Here is a 17267-nt window from a genome sequence, read left to right on the forward strand (position 1 = left end):
TCACCGGACACCCCATCTTCGGTTCCTCACCCCCTTGCTGAGGCCAGACCCCGGCAGACCCACTATCAACACTCATGAAACAGCAGTCAAGAAATCAAACAATATATTGTCATTAGGCAAATCTGCTGCAAAAGAGCACTTTAAAGGGTTTAAGAGCAAAGATGTCAATTTGAGGACTAAGGTGCCCCTGACCCAAGCCATGGTATTTTTAATAGCCTCATATGCATATGAAACTTGGACAATGAATAAGGAAGACTGCAGAAGAATAGATGCATTTGAGTTATAGTTTTGGGGAAGAATATTAAAAGTACCATGAACTGCTAGACGAACAACCAAATCTGTGTTGGAAGAAGTACAGGCAGAATGCTCCTTAGAAGCCAGGATGGCCAGACTTCATCTCTAATACTTCAGACATATTATCAGAGAAACCAGTCCCTGGAGAAGAACATCATGCTTGGTAAAGTGGAGAGTCAACAAAAAAAGGAAGATTCCCAATGAAATGGATTGGCACAGTGAGTGGCAGCTGCAATGGGCTCAAGCTTAACACTTGTGAGGATGGTGCAAGACTGGCCAATATTTCATTCTGTTGTGTATAAGGTTATTATGAGTCTGAACTGACTCAATGGCACCTAACAACATCTATTTAAATTGCCCTTCCTCTGGCTAGTTGCAACTGAAATCTTTATTTTAAAAATTCAGTAAAGACCACTGCAACACAGTGGGATAAGCCCAGGGCATGTAGACATGCCTTGCTGAGTTCATGAGGTTTTGTGACCATCCTTGTGTGCCATGAGCATACACATGGATTCCTGCAGCAGACCCATTTTTATCACCTCCTCCTCAATATGATATAATTATTTTCAGTAATAATCATGAAAGTAAAAGAAGACAGTGAGAATTTTCATTTACTGTACTTTATGAATTTAATTATGTATGACAAATTAAAAATTAATAGGCAACACATATTTATAGTACAAAAATGAAAACAAATGACTATTTCTTTAATAGTTTTTATATTTAACAATTTGACCATAGGTCTCTTGTTTACAGTCAAATATAACCATATTTTATACAAATAGTTATCTGGCAATTATTAACTGAATTTGCTAACAGAATTTTTTTTAAATGAAATGTCTGCAAAAAGTTCAAATTAGATAATTACTCAGCTACATCATTGTTGAAGTGTTTTTACTTCTTGATTCAGACTTCAGTTTTAAAACAAACAATTTTATGAGAATGATGATCCATTTTAAAGATACTACCCAAAATCGTTTATGTATCAGATAAACAACATTTGCCAAATAAAAATACTGTCTTGAAATCCACACTTTGTTTCACTGTTTTAAATTTCAAAATATGAATAAAAAGCTCTGAGTGGTCACATGGAATGAAGAAGTTGAAGTATCTTCAGTTCCGCCTCTTCACTAGGATTGTGCTGTCACCGTGTAGTCACACCTACGGCTTCCATCCAGGAATACACAGCTGGGGAGATATAAACTATTACAATGATTCTCAACCATCATTAACTCAATCTCAAAAGGAATGGGTAATGAGTTCATGTGTATCGACAGAGCCCAGTGAACTCCCAACTAGTTTCAATGCATCATCTGCTAAAGAGTTGTTGTTAAGTACTGTCAAGTCGATTTAGACTCATAGTTACCCATAGTACATGGTTTCTGAGGAGCAGCTGGTAGGTTTAAACTGCTGACTTTGTTGTTTGCAGTCCAATGTTGGCCCTACAGCACCACACAAAAATGAGAATAAGCGATTAATTTTACATAAAATAAATAAACTGGACCAATGAACAACATTCTTATCAATGGACAAAAGATTGAAGTTGTCAAGGACTTCATTCTTCTTGGGTCAACCATCAACACTCACAGAAGCAGCAGTCAAACGACATATTGCATTAGGCAAATCTGCTGCACAAGACCTTTTTTTTAAAGTGTTGAAGAGGACAGCTGTCAGCTTGAGGACTAAGGTGCGCCTGACCCAAGCTATGGTATTTTCAATAAACTCATATGCGTGTGAAAGCTGGACAGTGAATAAGGAAGTGAGTGTAGAAGAATTGGTGATTTCGAGTTATGGTGTTGGAGGAGAATATTGAAAGTGCCATGGGCTGCCAAAAGAAACAACAGATCTGTGTTGGAAGAAGTACAGCCAGAGTGCTCCTTGGAGGCCAGGATGGCCAGACTTCGTCTCTCATACAATACTTTAGACATATTGTCAGGAGGGACCAGTCACTAGAGAGAGATATCATGTTTGGTAAGGTAGAGGGTCAGAGGAAAAGAGGAAGACCCCAGTGAGGTGGATTGGCAAAGTGACAGCATCAATGGGCTCAAGAGTGGCAACAATAGTGAGGTTGGCCCAGGATCAGGCAGCGTCTCGTTCTGCTGTGTATAAGGTTGCTATGAGTCAGTACCAACTCAATGGCACCTAACAACAACAAATACCTACTCCTCACTTATCAAGTATCCTGTTTTCTGACTTTTCACACTTACCACAACTTTGAAATAATTCTCAGGTGGTGCCTCTAATGGTCTGGGACCCCATGTGAGCTGAAGTTCCACAGACCACCCTAAAAGATCTCAGGTGAGGGATGGCTGCTGAATGACACAGGTTGTCATCTTTTGTTCATCCATGATGTCTTGGTTTAGCCACGGAAGGCATAGGACAATGGGAGGTCAACATGAGGTCGTGGGTGGGTAGGGGGAGGTTGAGCAATGGTCTGAAGGTGTCAGGGAGATTGATGGGGTTGGTTGGGCAGGATGGAACAGGAAAAAGGGAAAAGGGCCATGCAGAGCTGCAGGGTCAGGATGGATGGAGGACAAGCTAGGTCAGGCAATGCCTGACCACCACCACCCACAACCGCCAAGGGCTCCATAGTGATGGGGAACAGGGAAGGGGGCACTGCACCACATACATCCTGAGATACACAGAGGTACTGGCTGGTGGAGAGTGTTGGGGGCTTAGAGGGGTGGGAACACCAACGCCAAAGATGGAGCCTGATCTAATTCTCAAATAACACTGATTTCACCTGACAACCTGGTCTTTGTATCCTAACCATGTTGATAAGTGAGGAGTGTGTACACAATTAAAACAGAGATCACAGCAATGGTTTAGACTTAACTCAACAGAAGATGTTTTTTCAGGGGCAGGAGAGCTCTCACTGACCTTAATTAGGACTGCTGGCACATGAACATACCAAAAAGGAGACTGGCTTGCAGTTGATCTTACGATTCATTTTAAATTCTCTAATGAGTTCACCCTTTAGTGCCTTGCACTGGGGCAGGTGACTCTCATTACACTTGGTCCATCACTGTTTCAGAGTTAAGACGGTTAAAGTTGCTTTTGTTCATTGAATCATACTTCATAATGCGTTCAGATTTTTCTTGGGAAATATAGAGAATGCATAAATGAATAAACACTTTCTTATATCTTAAAAATATGGTCACCTGTACTGGATTTTTCTTCAATTGAAACTCAATAGGAAGATTAATGTGAAGAAACTTGATAGGAAAAAGATGGGAATGGTCAAAAGTGAAAATTCCTGAAGGGTCTATGGGAATGGTTGCCCATGTGTGAGAACAGAGGAGGAAAGAGTGGATGTGGAAAGTGGTAACATATGGAACTGCCCAGAGTAGGCAGGTGCTTCTAGGGGCAGCCACTTCTATGTCTCCCCCAATTATATTCTTTTGGGCTTGCTGGCCCACTATTACACAGATATTCTCATTTTTCATGAGGAGCTGGGGATCTCTATCTTAATAGCTGGGCAGCTATGTACGAGCTCCTGATTTTTAAATATTGGGGACTAATTTCAACTCTAGGTAACACTGTGTTGTTGTTGTTGACATCAAGTTGGTACCGACCCATAGTGACCTTATGCACAGCAGAACAAAATACTGCCTGATCCTGGGCCAGCCTCACTATTGTTGCCACGCTTGAGTCCATCAATGCTGCCACTTGGCCAATCCATTTCATTGAGAGTCTTCCTCTTTTTCTCTGACCCTCCAACTTACCAAACATGATATCCTTCTCCAGCGACTGCTCCCTCCTGACAATATGTCCAAAGTATGAAAGACGAAGTTTGGCTGTCTTGACCTCTAAGGAGCACTCTGGATGCATTTATTTCAAAATGGATCTATTGGTTCTTTTGGCAGCCCATGGCACTTTCAATATTCTCCTCCAACACCATTATTCAAAGGCATCAATTCTTCTACAGTCTTCCTTATTCACTGTCCAGCTTTCACATGCATATGAGGTTATTGAAAACACCATGGCTTGGGTCAGGCACACCTTAGTCCTCAAACTGACATCTTTGTTCTTCAACACTTTAAAAAGGTCTTGTGCAGCAGATTTGCTTAATGTAATACATCATTTGATCTCTTGACTGCTGCTTCCTTGAGTGTTGATGGTTGATCCAAGAAGAATGAAGTCCTTGACAACTTCAATCTTTTCTCCATTGATAAGAATGTTGTTTATTGGCCCAGTGGTGAGGATTTTTGTTTTCTTTACATTGAGATGTAATCCATACTGAAGGCTGTGCTCTTTGATGTATAGCACAAACAAAACACATTCCTGGGCTTCATTAGCTCGCTGGGCTACTGGTTCCTAGGAAGAATGAAATCAGGTTCAAGAGGTTGAGAAACATGCTTATTCTCCAATCCTTTTCCTATTCTAAAATGTAACTTTTTTTTTTTAAGAAAAATCTTGATACATTTACATCATATCCATAATTATCTGTAGCTTAACAGGAAAACTAGCATAATTAGGGTAGGTAGTTGGGAGTGGACTGAACTCTCCAAACAGTCCTCTCTCTTGAATCGGGGCCAAGGATGGTGTCACCCAGATGCCTGCTGACTAAATGATATACAACAGATTCATATAACCACTGGAAAACCACATTTCCTTTTCCAGGGTAGCAAGTAGCTTCAAAGATTATTTACCTCATTTGGTCCAGTGGTTATGTTCTTCCTAGACTCAGAGTGGTGTCCTGGTGTAACACTGTAGTATAAACACTGAACTGCAAGGTTCCTTTGGAACCACAAGGTCGGTGGCTCAAACTCATTAGGTGCTCCTTGGAAACTCTATACAGGGTCGCTATGAGTTGGAACTGACTCAACAGCACTTAACAACAAGACTCAGTGTAGCTGTGATCAGTTCTAGAGAAATTACTAAACCATGAAGATTCAGAGCGCAAAACCCTGAAGGCTTTACCCACTCCATCCCTGCAGCTCCGGCACAGCCACCTCTGATAGGTGAGTGCTTGCTTTGCCCCCAGAAACTCCTCACCCTACACTCATCTATAGTTCCAAAAAACAAAACCCCGGTTCCCAGAGAAGAGAAAAGTCTTAAAGGTGTGTCTAGATTTCATTTGCTAAAAGAGAAGTCTTTATTCAAATTGGCAATGATAGAAGCTGGTCCCCATGCTTCCACAGGTAATTAGAGCCTTGTGTATCTCTATTGAAAAAGAAAACCTAGAATCAGGTCCTGACAGAGATTTCTCCAGACTCAATTCCTGTGGGGCAATACAGAACTAAAAGTCAGGAAGGCTCAGTGACTTTTCAGAACTGTGTGGTTTAAGTGGTGTAAAATTGTCCCTGTGGGGCTGGATTGGCTAGCCTCCTTTCTGTGTCCCCACTGAGTATGACTGCAAATCCATTGCAGGTCCTGGAAAAAGCTTTGCATGGTTCCAGGCTCCCAGTTCAAGCAGTAAAGGTCCTTAAAACTAATCTGTGACCCTGCTTAACCTGAAGACCAGGATTAAGAAGGGTACTTACAAAGTAGCAAGACACCTCTCTGTATGACAACAGGAGGGGAAATGTCAAGCGAATGGCTTCTAGTTTTTCACACATCAACTTCGTTCACAAGAAAATACCCATTTGCATATTGTAACTTGTCCACTCTTTCTGGGTGGAAGCTTGTTTTTTACCCCCAGAAAAGAATAATGGAACTGATCATTAACAAAAATCTCTACGACTGATTGAATTCTCCCAAATGTCTCTTTTGGACATTCCTGTAGTCAGAATATATAAGTGTTTGGGATGAATATGCTATTCTAACATCAAATAAGAAAGAGAAATACTAATGATATCCTTCTAGGGCAGCTTAAACAGCTTCCACTCGACTACGCACCTAAAAGGAGTTCTGGTGTGGCGCTGTAGGATAAGTACTGGACCTCAAAGTTGGTGGTTCAAACCCACCAGCTGCTCCTTGGAAACGCTTTACAGGGTTGCTATAAGTTGGAACCAACTTGATGGTATTTAACAACAACTCATCTAAAAGGTGATGGTTTGAGCCCACTCAGAGGCACAACTGACTGTCAATCTGCATCCATAAAATTACAGAAAGAAAAAATCATGGAGCTCAGTTATATTCTGTAATACCTGGGGCAGCCATGACTCAGAATCAAGTTGATAGTAGTAGGTTTTATTTTCTTGGTTTGGGTTATATCAAAAGATGGGAAATCAAGTTGCAGATCTAAATTTTTCTGATGGGGGTGGGTTGGGGAGAGGGGATGATCCAATCACTGTTAGTGGTTCATTAGATTAATAAACCAAACTCAAAACTAAATTCACGGCCATAGAGCCAATTTTGACTCATAATGAACCAGGTAGCATTTTCAAGGCTATAAATCTTTATGGGAGCAGAAGACCTCCTCTCTCTCCCAAGGAGAAGCTGGTGGGTTTGAACTACTGACATTGTGATTACCAACTCAACACATAAACCACCATGCCACCAGAGCGCCTTTGATTAATAAATGTCTCTGCTCTCAAATGTAATATCTTCAAAAAGGCAATTCTCTAAAGTGAAATTTCAAGCATCGGTGGATAAAAGTTGTCTTTCAAGAAAGGGAGATCCTGTTCCCTGAGATCATTTGACTGAGGCCATGAGTATCTTCCCCATGAACCACCTTGGCCCTACAGACCTGCTCTTCTTAAGAAACCCCTCGAAACAATACCACAACTTTGGTGAGCCTGCAATGACTTAGAAAGTGTCCTGAAATCATTTGTTCCAGTTGGAAATTGGGCTTTTGCCTGATTATAACACATGGCACATAACTATTAGTAAATATTAACACTGCAAAAATGTGGACCAGCTGACCAGACAGATATGGCTCTCTAGCAGAGAGTTCTATTACTACCCCTTCACTATCCACACCTATGCTTAGTGAAAACCTGAAAAGAAATATGCCAAAATTGTTAACAGTAGTTACCTCTGTGGTATCAAGGAATTGGGTATGTGTATGGAAAGAGCATACTGATGAAGATCAAAGACCACAGCCTTCGATATGGGTTACACCTCAACGTAAAGACAACAAAAATCCTCACCACTGGGCCAATAAATAACATCAAGATAAATGGAGAAAAGATTTAGGTTGTCAAAGACTCCATTTTGCTCAGACCAACCATTAACACTCATGGAAGCAGCAGTCAAAAAATCAAATGATGTATTGTATTAGGTAAATCTGCTTCACAAGATCTCTTTAAAGTATTGAAGAGCAAAGATGTCAGTTTAAGGACTAAGGTGCACCTGATCCAAACTATGGTATTTTTAATTCATATGCATTCAAAAGCTGGACAGTGAATAGGGAAGACCATAGAAGAATTGATACATTGGAGCTATGGTGTTGGAGGAGAATATCGAAATGACCATGGACTGCCAAAAGCACAAACCAATCTGTGTTGGAAGTATAGCCAGAATGTTCCCTGGAAGCCAGGATGGCCAGACTTCATCTCTCAAACTTCAAACATAGTGTCAGGAGGGACCAGTCCCTGGAGAAGGATATCATGTTTGGTAAATGTAGAGTTGGAGAAAAAGAGAAAGACCCCCAATGAGATGGATTGGCACAGTGGCAGCCTCAATGGGCTCAAATGTAGCAACAATTGTGAGGTTGGCACTGGACCAGACTGTTTAGTTCTTTTGTGCATAGGCTCACTATGTCAGTACTGATTTGATGGCACCTAAAAACAACAATGGAAAGAGCGTGCATCAGGGTGGGGATAAAAGATATTTATAGTTTGAAAAAGTAGGCCCAAAGGACAAATATATGAGATCACAACTGTCAAAAGTCAAGAAAAGATTTACAGACAGAAAGAACGTTCTTTGAAGGTTACTAAGAGTGAGAGGTGGAGCAAGTGTAGACAGCATTTACTTGGGTGAAGAGAAAGACAACATACAATAAAGAGAAGGTCAGTACAAAATGATCGAGGCAGAGGAAAACACTGAGAAGAACAGAAGAGTTAAAGACAACTAAAGCAAGTGCTGTTACTCATACATACACAGTCCTATAAGACGAGTCATAACAATAATCTATGACACACAGACACATACGCTGAACAGGTATGGGAAGGTGAATGAGGCTACACACATGAATACATATAGGTTTGACAGAGGATATATTTAATGTGCTGCAAATATACCCATAAATATAGTAGAGCATATAGGGGGCAAATTTTTGAAAAAAATCTTACTTATGATCAAACACCTTAAGGGAATGAGTTGTTGGGGATTCAGGATCATAGTCTCAGGGGACACCAAGGTCATTTGGCATAACATAGCCCACAAAGACAATGCTTTACATCCTACTTCCATGAGTAATAACTAAGGTCTCAAAAGCTTATGAATAGCCATCTAAGGGCCAACTGTTAGTTTCTACCCATGCATAGCAAAAAAGAGTGAAGAAAATCAATGATGCAAGGAAATAATTAGTCCACAAATTAATGGACCACACAAACCTTAACCCTGAAGTTGGTACCTAGATGGTACCAGACTACCAATGCTGACCTCTCTGAAAGGATTCACAATAGAGTGGGAGAAAAATGTAGAACAAAACTCAGTCATCAAAACAATCAGGTTTACTGATTGTCAGATAAAGGCTTGTGGGACCTCCAAGACGATGGCTGTTAGAAACCCTTCAGACTTAGAACTGAATTTACCACAATGGCTAAACTTTTAGTCAAACTATTGTTGTTGTTGTTGTTGTTGCTTAGTGCCATCAAGTCAGTTCTGACTCATAGCAACCCTGTATAGGATTTCCAAGGAGTGACTGGTGAGCTTGAACCACCGACCTTGCAGTTCAAATAGACAGGACTTTAATATGAACAATAAGACCAGGACAGTATGCACTCCTAATGGACAGTCAGTCATAGGAGATCAAAAGGGCCACATTTTCTCAGGTATAAAGCTCAGAAGGCAGGAAATGATAGGAAAGAAGGACAAATGGAAATGGGAAACAAAGGAAGAAGTAGGAAGTATGCTGTTACACTCTGAGATGCACAATTAATGTCATGAAACAAAATGTGTGTGAACTGTTAAATGGAAAACCAGTTTGCTCTGTAAACTTTCTCCCAAATCCCGGTAAAATGTTTAGTAAAAGAAGAGAAAAAATAGATTCACCCCATTCCCCTGGGTTATTCCCATTAAATCCCTTCTTGCCTGCCTGAACATTGAGAATAATTTATTTCAATTTTCTAGATTTTGTCTATAACTACAACAAATGAATGACAATTAAAATATAAAATATTGAGTTTAGGAGGGAGCTGACCTTTAATGACATAAAAACCATGACATTTCCAGTATCACACAGTCTAGCTGACATTAGGTCTCAACGTTAAGATGTTTCTGCAAAGAGTCACTAACTACACTAAAGCTTGTTTACCTCCAGCCTGGACACTTTAAATCCTTTGAATTTCTGGACTCTGAGTCCTGCCTCCGGTACACAGATATGTCCACATCTGCCAGGACCACAGACATAGCCAGAGATAAAATCACACCTTCGTTTCCTCAGAACCAGGAAAGTTCTCTCTCAACCTACCCAGGCAAAGAACTGAAACTGAAATATATGACTAACTAATACATGCTTCCATCTCTTCACCATCAGAACACACTGAAGCCCAGGATCTGACTTGAAAGTTTATGCTTTTTCTTAAAAATTTTAGTCACCACCTAAACAGAGTTGAAACATATGCCTCTCAGCACTGAAATGAATCCAAGGTAATCAGGAAAAGAATATAAAATCTCTCTCCTAGTGAGTCCTGCACCATGTGTATATTAGAAGACTTTCCTATTGGCGTTTGAAGGCATATTTTCATTCAAGGACTGCTAATTTGATTTTTCCTAAGTAAAAGCCCTCCCAGACAAAGAGGGAACTGGTATCCTTGCCACCCCCCATCTCCTCCCGCTCCTCAATCACTGCTTTTCAGCTTGCAGTAGGCAGTTACTAGTAATGATTTCCATTCAGAAAACAACCCTCAATTACACACACATACATGCTGAGTAAAAGAATTAATTTGTACAGTATGTTCATTGCTTATTTTCTTCTGGAATACATGACAGATTTTTATGGAGGCTGGTGGAGGAAGGGAAGAACCACATTCAAAACCCAGCATCATTCTCCTTTCCAATGTCATTTCAAAAGCCAGATAAAAGCCAACTGAGGATGCTGGGGAAAGAGTGTACAACATAGTCATTCTGTAAACCACCCTCCATTTCATTCTGGAGCCGGGAGGTTACACCCAGGCATCACAATAGCTCTTCCCTCACAGAGAATTAGCTGGTAAGTGCTTTCCTGTTTGTTTTCCTCAGACTGACACTTTTACAGCTGACCTTTCTTGCAGATGATTTATTTACAAAACAGCAGTTTATCTAAGTACCAGCTGGCAAAAAGGGAAAAAGGACTTCTGACAGTTTGCAAAAAGCTCTATCTGCAGATTTTTAATTTTTGATCCTGTCAAAAGTGTTTAGGAATCATACGAGGTTCGCTACAGCTGCAGATTAAATCACAGAAAGAAAGAAAATGAGGACGTTGGGGGAGGGAAAGGACAAGGAAAAGCTTTTCAATAAGTATCTCAGCTGTTACCTAGATAATTACAGCTCATAACCTTGGACATGAAATACTGTGACCCAGAAATAGTCAAACATCATTTATGGAAAACTCATTGTTGAGAAAACCAGTAGGAGAAAATGGTATTCTGTGACACAAATTGATATTGGTCTCTTTAAATTACAAGGTAGGAAAAAAGTTTAGAATGGAGTTGCAATGTGAGTTTTTTGCTTTTATTTTCTTTTAAAGATGAAAGCTTGGTGGTTTTTGGTTGTTGTTTTTTTTTTTTTTTAAGTATTCACCCATTTTGTTATTGTTGATACATTTTTTTAAATCTCACAATCAATTGCTGTTAGAATAATTGGTTCCTGTACTCTCTTAGTGAAGAGCCAGTGGCTAAGTGTATGGAAGTAGCTGGTAGAGAAGGATTCTGCTGTTTGGTTATTCCTTTTGTAATCAGATAACTATGAACACCAATTGCCTTTAGTCTGCTAGTTTACCCTTTTCTCCAAATAAAGACTAATGAAAAAATTAAGAAAGAATAATGAAAAGCAAATAACAAGTATTGACCCTTGGTTTTTGAGATAAACTGATTTGCTCAAGAATCTATAAACCTGTTGCTCATTTAATCCACTAATGTTTTTTGTTTCTTTTTTAAAGACGGTCAAGGGACGGTTCCCTGAGTCTTAAATTAACTAGTACAAGTAGTTCCTCTAAGTTTCATCCTGTTTGCGTTATCTTCCAGACACTAAATGATTTTTTTAAGTTTTTTTCATGGCATTGATTATAATTTTATCTCTGATTTAAGTGATTTCATTTATACAAGTACGTTTTCTATGTACCTTAACCACTAACTGTCATCTTTCTGGGGTAGACATTTAATCCAGTATTCCCTTTTCAAACCACAATGCTTCGGAGTAACCGTTTTTGGAAAGTGATCTGGAAATATGTATGTGTACATGGCAATATATTTATTATCTTTGACCTAACAGTCCCTTGCCTGTGAAAGTAACCTACAGAAGTCATTTTAAAAGGAGTAAAGCTTTATGCTCACATTTTTCTTCTGAATTATTCATACTTGCAAACATTGAAAAGCAATATGAATATCCAAGAGCAGGAGGGAAAATAGTTGAGGAATTATTTTTTATCATCTTAGTGGATAATTTTGCAATCTTTAGAAAAATCCTAATTTGGAAGATTTTGTAGTGTTAAGGAGGAGTGTTTGTGTTACAGTGTTAACCATGCTTACAGTTAGGTAAAAAAATAAATGCACTTCAAAAATTTAAAATATTCAAAAGTAACAATATTTGTGTTAAACTAATGTTGAGCTTGTGAGTGATATTTCCCTCTGCCCCCACCCTCTTTCTCTAATAATGTATTGGTGGTAGTTGTGAGTCTGTTACCACTCATAGCAACCATGTGGAGGGTTTTTGAGATTGCAAATTTTTACCGACACAGAAAGCCTCATCTTTGTCCTACAGATGAGGATTCAAAATGCTGACCTTGTGATTAGCAGCCCACTCGTAACCCACTATACTACTAGTTGTTGTTGTTGTTGTTATGTGCCATCGAGTCGGTTCCGACCCATAGCGACCCTGTATAGGGTTTCCGAGGGTATAAATCTTTACGGGAGTAGAAAGCCTCATCTTTCTCCCGCGGTGCAGCTGGTAGTTTCGAACCGCTGACCTTAAGGTTTGCAGCCCGATTCGTAACCACTACGCTACCAGAGCTCCTTACTACTAGAGTCCATAATAATTTATAACTGTTATAATTTTTTAAACTTTATAATATTGAGAATTCCTATCAATTGTTTTCTTTTCATCTCAATTTTCATACAAACCACAAAATTTTGAATCCTTACATCTTGTGGGGCTATTGTTGTTGGTAAGTACCATTGAGTTGGTTCCAGCTCGTAACAGCCCAATATAGGGTTTTCGAGGAGATGCTGCTGAGTTTGAACTGCCGACCTTTTGGTTCAGAGTCCAGTGCTGATCCCACAGTGATCACCTTTAAATCAAGACTTATAGCAACCCCGTGGTTGGGCTATTTTGTGCCATCAGGTAGACTCTGCGTAGTGGGCAACTCTATATATGACAGAGTAAAACTTGCACCATAAGATTTCCCAGCAACCATATGGGGGAGTCCTGATGTGGTACTATAGGGCAAGACTAGAGGTTCAAACTCACCAACTGCTCCTCAGAAACCTTATGCATGGTTGCTATGAGTCAATACCAACTTGACAGCACTTAATAACAACAGCAATCTTTGGATAGCAAACCTATAGATCTTCTTCTCCCACCGATCAGGTGGTGGGTTTGAAATGCCCACTCCTTGTCTTTTTTTTGCTTGGTCTGCATCCTTTATGGTGGAGCTAGTCAGTCCTAATCATCTGATTTCTTTGATAATACCAACTTTAGGAAACGCTTCAACCTCATAAAACATTTAATGAAAATTATAAAAACCAAGGCACAGTAAAAAAAAAAAAAAAAAAAGTTGTTGTTCTTGTTAAGTGCCATCGAGTTGGTTCTGACCCATAGTGACCCTGTATAGGGTTTCCAAGGAGCAGCTGGTGAGTTTGAACCACTGACCTTGCAGTTCAATTGGCTTTGCAGTCTGGTGCATTAACCCACAGTGCCATAGCAGGACTCAAAAAAAACCCAAAAAACAATAGTATAAACATAAAAAGACAGAAAAATTAACTAATTAAATGAAAATTACTAATATACCATTCTCTTGTTTTTGTTAAATGTCCTGAATTCTGAATTCTGTTCTGATTTATAACGACCCTGTATAGGGTTTCTGAGGAGCTGCTGGTGGATTTGAACTGCCAACCTTGTTACTAGTAGTCAAGTGTTTATCCTACAATGTCATACCAGGACTTACCCAAAAACACTGTGCAATTTCCAAATCTGCCTCAAATCTCAGCTTCATGACATCTTTATGCTTGCAATGAGTCAGAATCAACTTGAAGGCAGGGGGTCTATTTTTTTAATGTTTGCTCTTTATGTTTTGCTCCAGTCACCCCAGAATGCTAAGCTTCTGTTGTATACAACCTGAGGCAGAGCAAACTCTCTGGACCTCAGTTTCCTTTCTTCAAAGCCAACCTGATGGAGTAGGTTCCTTTTCTCTTTGACTTCTACTTACTTAGTCATTGTTCACTATGATAAATGTACTGGATGCCTAGGATGCACTGTAAGTATTTAGTGAAAGAAAGAAACAAACAAAACAAAACTTGTATCTGGGTTTTATTGATAGCAAAAAATAAAAGTTCTTCATTGGTCAAGAATATGGTGTCTTCAGAAATATGCAAAAGCTCTTTGCTAGAATTTATCCATTCCTTCCTTCAAGCACATAGATTGGCCAGATGGGTGTTGTTGTTGTTGTTGTTAAGTGCCATCGAGTCGGTTCCGATCCATAGCGACCCTGAACAGGGTTTCCAAGGCTGTAAATCTTTATGCGAGCAGAAAGTCTCCTCTTTCTCCCGCGGAGCAGCTGGTAGTTTTGAACTGCTGACCTTGTGGTTCGCAGCCGAATTCATAACCACTACACTACCAGAGCTTCAAGCACATAGATTGGCCAGATGGGTGAGTAGAGGGTATTTGATTGATCATTAGAGATGGAATGATTGATTAAAGGGCAGGAGCTAGTGCTGGAAGCAACAGTGTAGCAAACTAACCCAGGGAGAGCCAACTGTCCATCCTTTGTCTCCTGTCCAACCTTGATCTCACTGGCCACTTATTTTGCAAATAAGATCAATTCGGCCATGTAAACTTGAATGTGTGAAACGCTGCATGCAAAAATCTCTATAGGACAAGTGCAGATACAGACTTGGTTTACAATAAAAGAATTTATTAAATCTTAGAAGGTATGTTGGGGCTTTTGAATGTTTTAATTTTTGTTTTGTTTTATTTTCAATTTTTACTACCATACTCAAGCAAGATACAAATTGGAAACTTGGACTACTTATTTGGAAATTTGCTATGTTCTTTCATTGTGTTGTTGTTTATCATTAACTAAGCGACTCCATCTGCATGTGTCCCCTTCAGTCAAGCAAACACTGACTGTGTGGTGGAAGGAGATAAGGTTCTAATAGGTTCTTGCCTACAGTAAGCTCAGAGGTGAGCTGCCTGGAGAGGGTTAAGTTCTCAATAACATTAACGATGATGATACTCTCATTTAACTCGGTAATAATGGTTCTAGCTAAAAATCACCACAACATAAAATACAAGTATTGTGGATTCGACATAGTATTTCAAAATTTAAAAGCCAGATAATACAGAGAACTTTCAAAGTCAGGCTCACCCAACTAAGACCAGGAAATGTTCAAATGGGCTTTGAGTGGCACTTTGAAATTGAAGAGTGAAGTAGAATAAGGAAAGAAATACAGAGATTAGATAGACATTCAAGCAAAATTTAACTAGTGGGTGAAGTGGACATCCTTGTAATTCTAAAACAGGAGGTCTTCTGGCTTTCAAGAAGGCAAACTCTTGATGATAAAAGTTCCGAACAATAGTTTGGTTTGGTACCAGATAGATAAAACCAAGAAGGTAATTCATTTCATAAAGTTTAGGCCATTAAGTTCAAAAAGAAAAAGTTCTCTTCTAATCTGCAAAATTACACAAAAACAAATCAAATTGCGTATTTCATAAAATGACTTCCAATGTTATTTCACACCTATTACAAATTTGTTGTTGTTAAGTACCATCGAGTCAGTTCTGACCCATAATGACCCTGTATAGGGATTCTGAGAAGCAGCTGGTGAGTTTGAACTACCGACTTTGAGGTTCAAACTGACCTTGCAGTCCAGCGCATTAGCCCACAGCACCACACCAGGACCCTGATTGCAAATTTGTTGTTGTTGCTCTTAAGTGCCATTTAGTTGGTTCCAACCCATACCGACCCTGTATAGGGTTTCCGAGGAGTGGCTGATGAGTTTGAACCACCAACCTTGCAGTTCCAACCGACTTTGCAGTCCAGCACATTAACCCACAGTGCTACACTAGGACTCCAGGACTTCCTTAGACAAAACTTAATCTGCTAAAAGGACTGACAGAACTCACTGTCAGTTTTCACAGCCCTACTCTCATGGAAACTGAGTGTGACCATTTGCACAGACTATATACATTCAGTGGTTCAAACCCACCAGCCGCTCCATGTGAGAAAGATGAGGCTGTATGCTCCTGTAAAGATTTACAGTCTCAGAAGTCTTAAGGAACAGTCTGGCTATACATCTTTCAAGACAGATTTGTTTGTTCTGCGGGCAGTCCATGGTACTTTCAATATTCTTTGCTAATACCATAACTCAAATCCATCATTTTTTCTCTGGTCTTCCTTATTCATTGTGCAGCTTTCAATGCATGTGAAGTGATTGAAAATATCCTGACTTGAGTCAGGCACATCTTAATCCTCAAAGAGACATCACTGCTCTTCAATACTTTAAAGAGGTCTTTTTGCAGCTCTTGTTGTTCTACGCTGAGGTCAATGGCAGTAGGGCGGTTTTAATTGTCAAATAGGGAAGCTCCCCTGATCCTTGATACTGGGGCTTTATCATGTAGCCACAATGGTGAGGATGTCACAAAACTAGGCAGTGTTTCCTTCTGTTGTCTATAGGGTCTCTATGAGTCAGAACCGACTCAACAGCACCTAAAAACAACAACAATCATGTCGACATGAACTGTCCACATAGTTGATGTAACACACCGACATCTCCAGCTCCACAGACACAGAACTGATAACACATGGTCCAAATCACACATTAGAAATCACATTGTTAGACTGTTCAGGGTAACCCAGGGTCCCCAGGTTAACAAAGACATTCTCCCTTGCAATCTGACCTTTTCCTCCCAAAAGATGAGGAAAAGGTCAGATCTCTCTTTGGATAATTTACTACGTAATTCCTCTCTGAAGTTCTAATTTTTAAATTCTTTTGTGCGAAAACCAAAAAAGTTATTGTTACCTAATATAATAAATGAAGGAGTCCTGGAGTGGCACTGTATTGCAAGCACTGGACTGCAAGGTTGGTTTGAAACGCAAGGTCGGCAGTTTAAACCCCTGCCCCTCCTTGGAAACCCTAGACAGAGTCGCTGTGGGTAGGAACCAACTCGATGACACTTAACGACAACATAATACTAATAACTGAATAGGTTGAATACCTTCACTTCATTTCAATTGCCTTACATAATCATATGCAGTAGCGATCAAGATTCAGCAAATAAACCCTATACAGGATCCCTATGAGTTAGAACTGACTCAAAGGCACATAACAATAGTAACAACAACACATGTAATATTATCATTATAAAAGTGCTTTGCAGTCATTAAGGGGGTGGGCAAAGGTTTGGAATAAAGGCAGAATTAATACTGAAAGGGGAGCACTTTGTAGAGAAAGACTTTGAAAGGAGGCCTACAACTTGGCAGCTTGGAAAAGACAGATTACAAATCA

The 17267-nt window shown here is 39.7% G+C and overlaps 1 protein-coding gene across 1 annotated transcript in view; it reads left to right on the forward strand.

Moving 5' to 3' along the window:
• Positions 1-10466: 10466 nt before the first annotated feature.
• GPR1 (G protein-coupled receptor 1) overlaps positions 10467-17267 on the forward strand; it is a 47724-nt gene continuing 40923 nt past the window's right edge. The window contains exon 1 of the mRNA XM_006861943.1: positions 10467-10558. The gene's annotated coding sequence lies outside the window, so the exon portion shown is untranslated. The remainder of the gene's footprint in view (positions 10559-17267) is intronic.

Source organism: Chrysochloris asiatica, unplaced genomic scaffold (genome assembly GCF_000296735.1).
Source record: "Chrysochloris asiatica unplaced genomic scaffold, ChrAsi1.0 scaffold00045, whole genome shotgun sequence".
NCBI lineage: Eukaryota > Metazoa > Chordata > Mammalia > Afrosoricida > Chrysochloridae > Chrysochloris > Chrysochloris asiatica.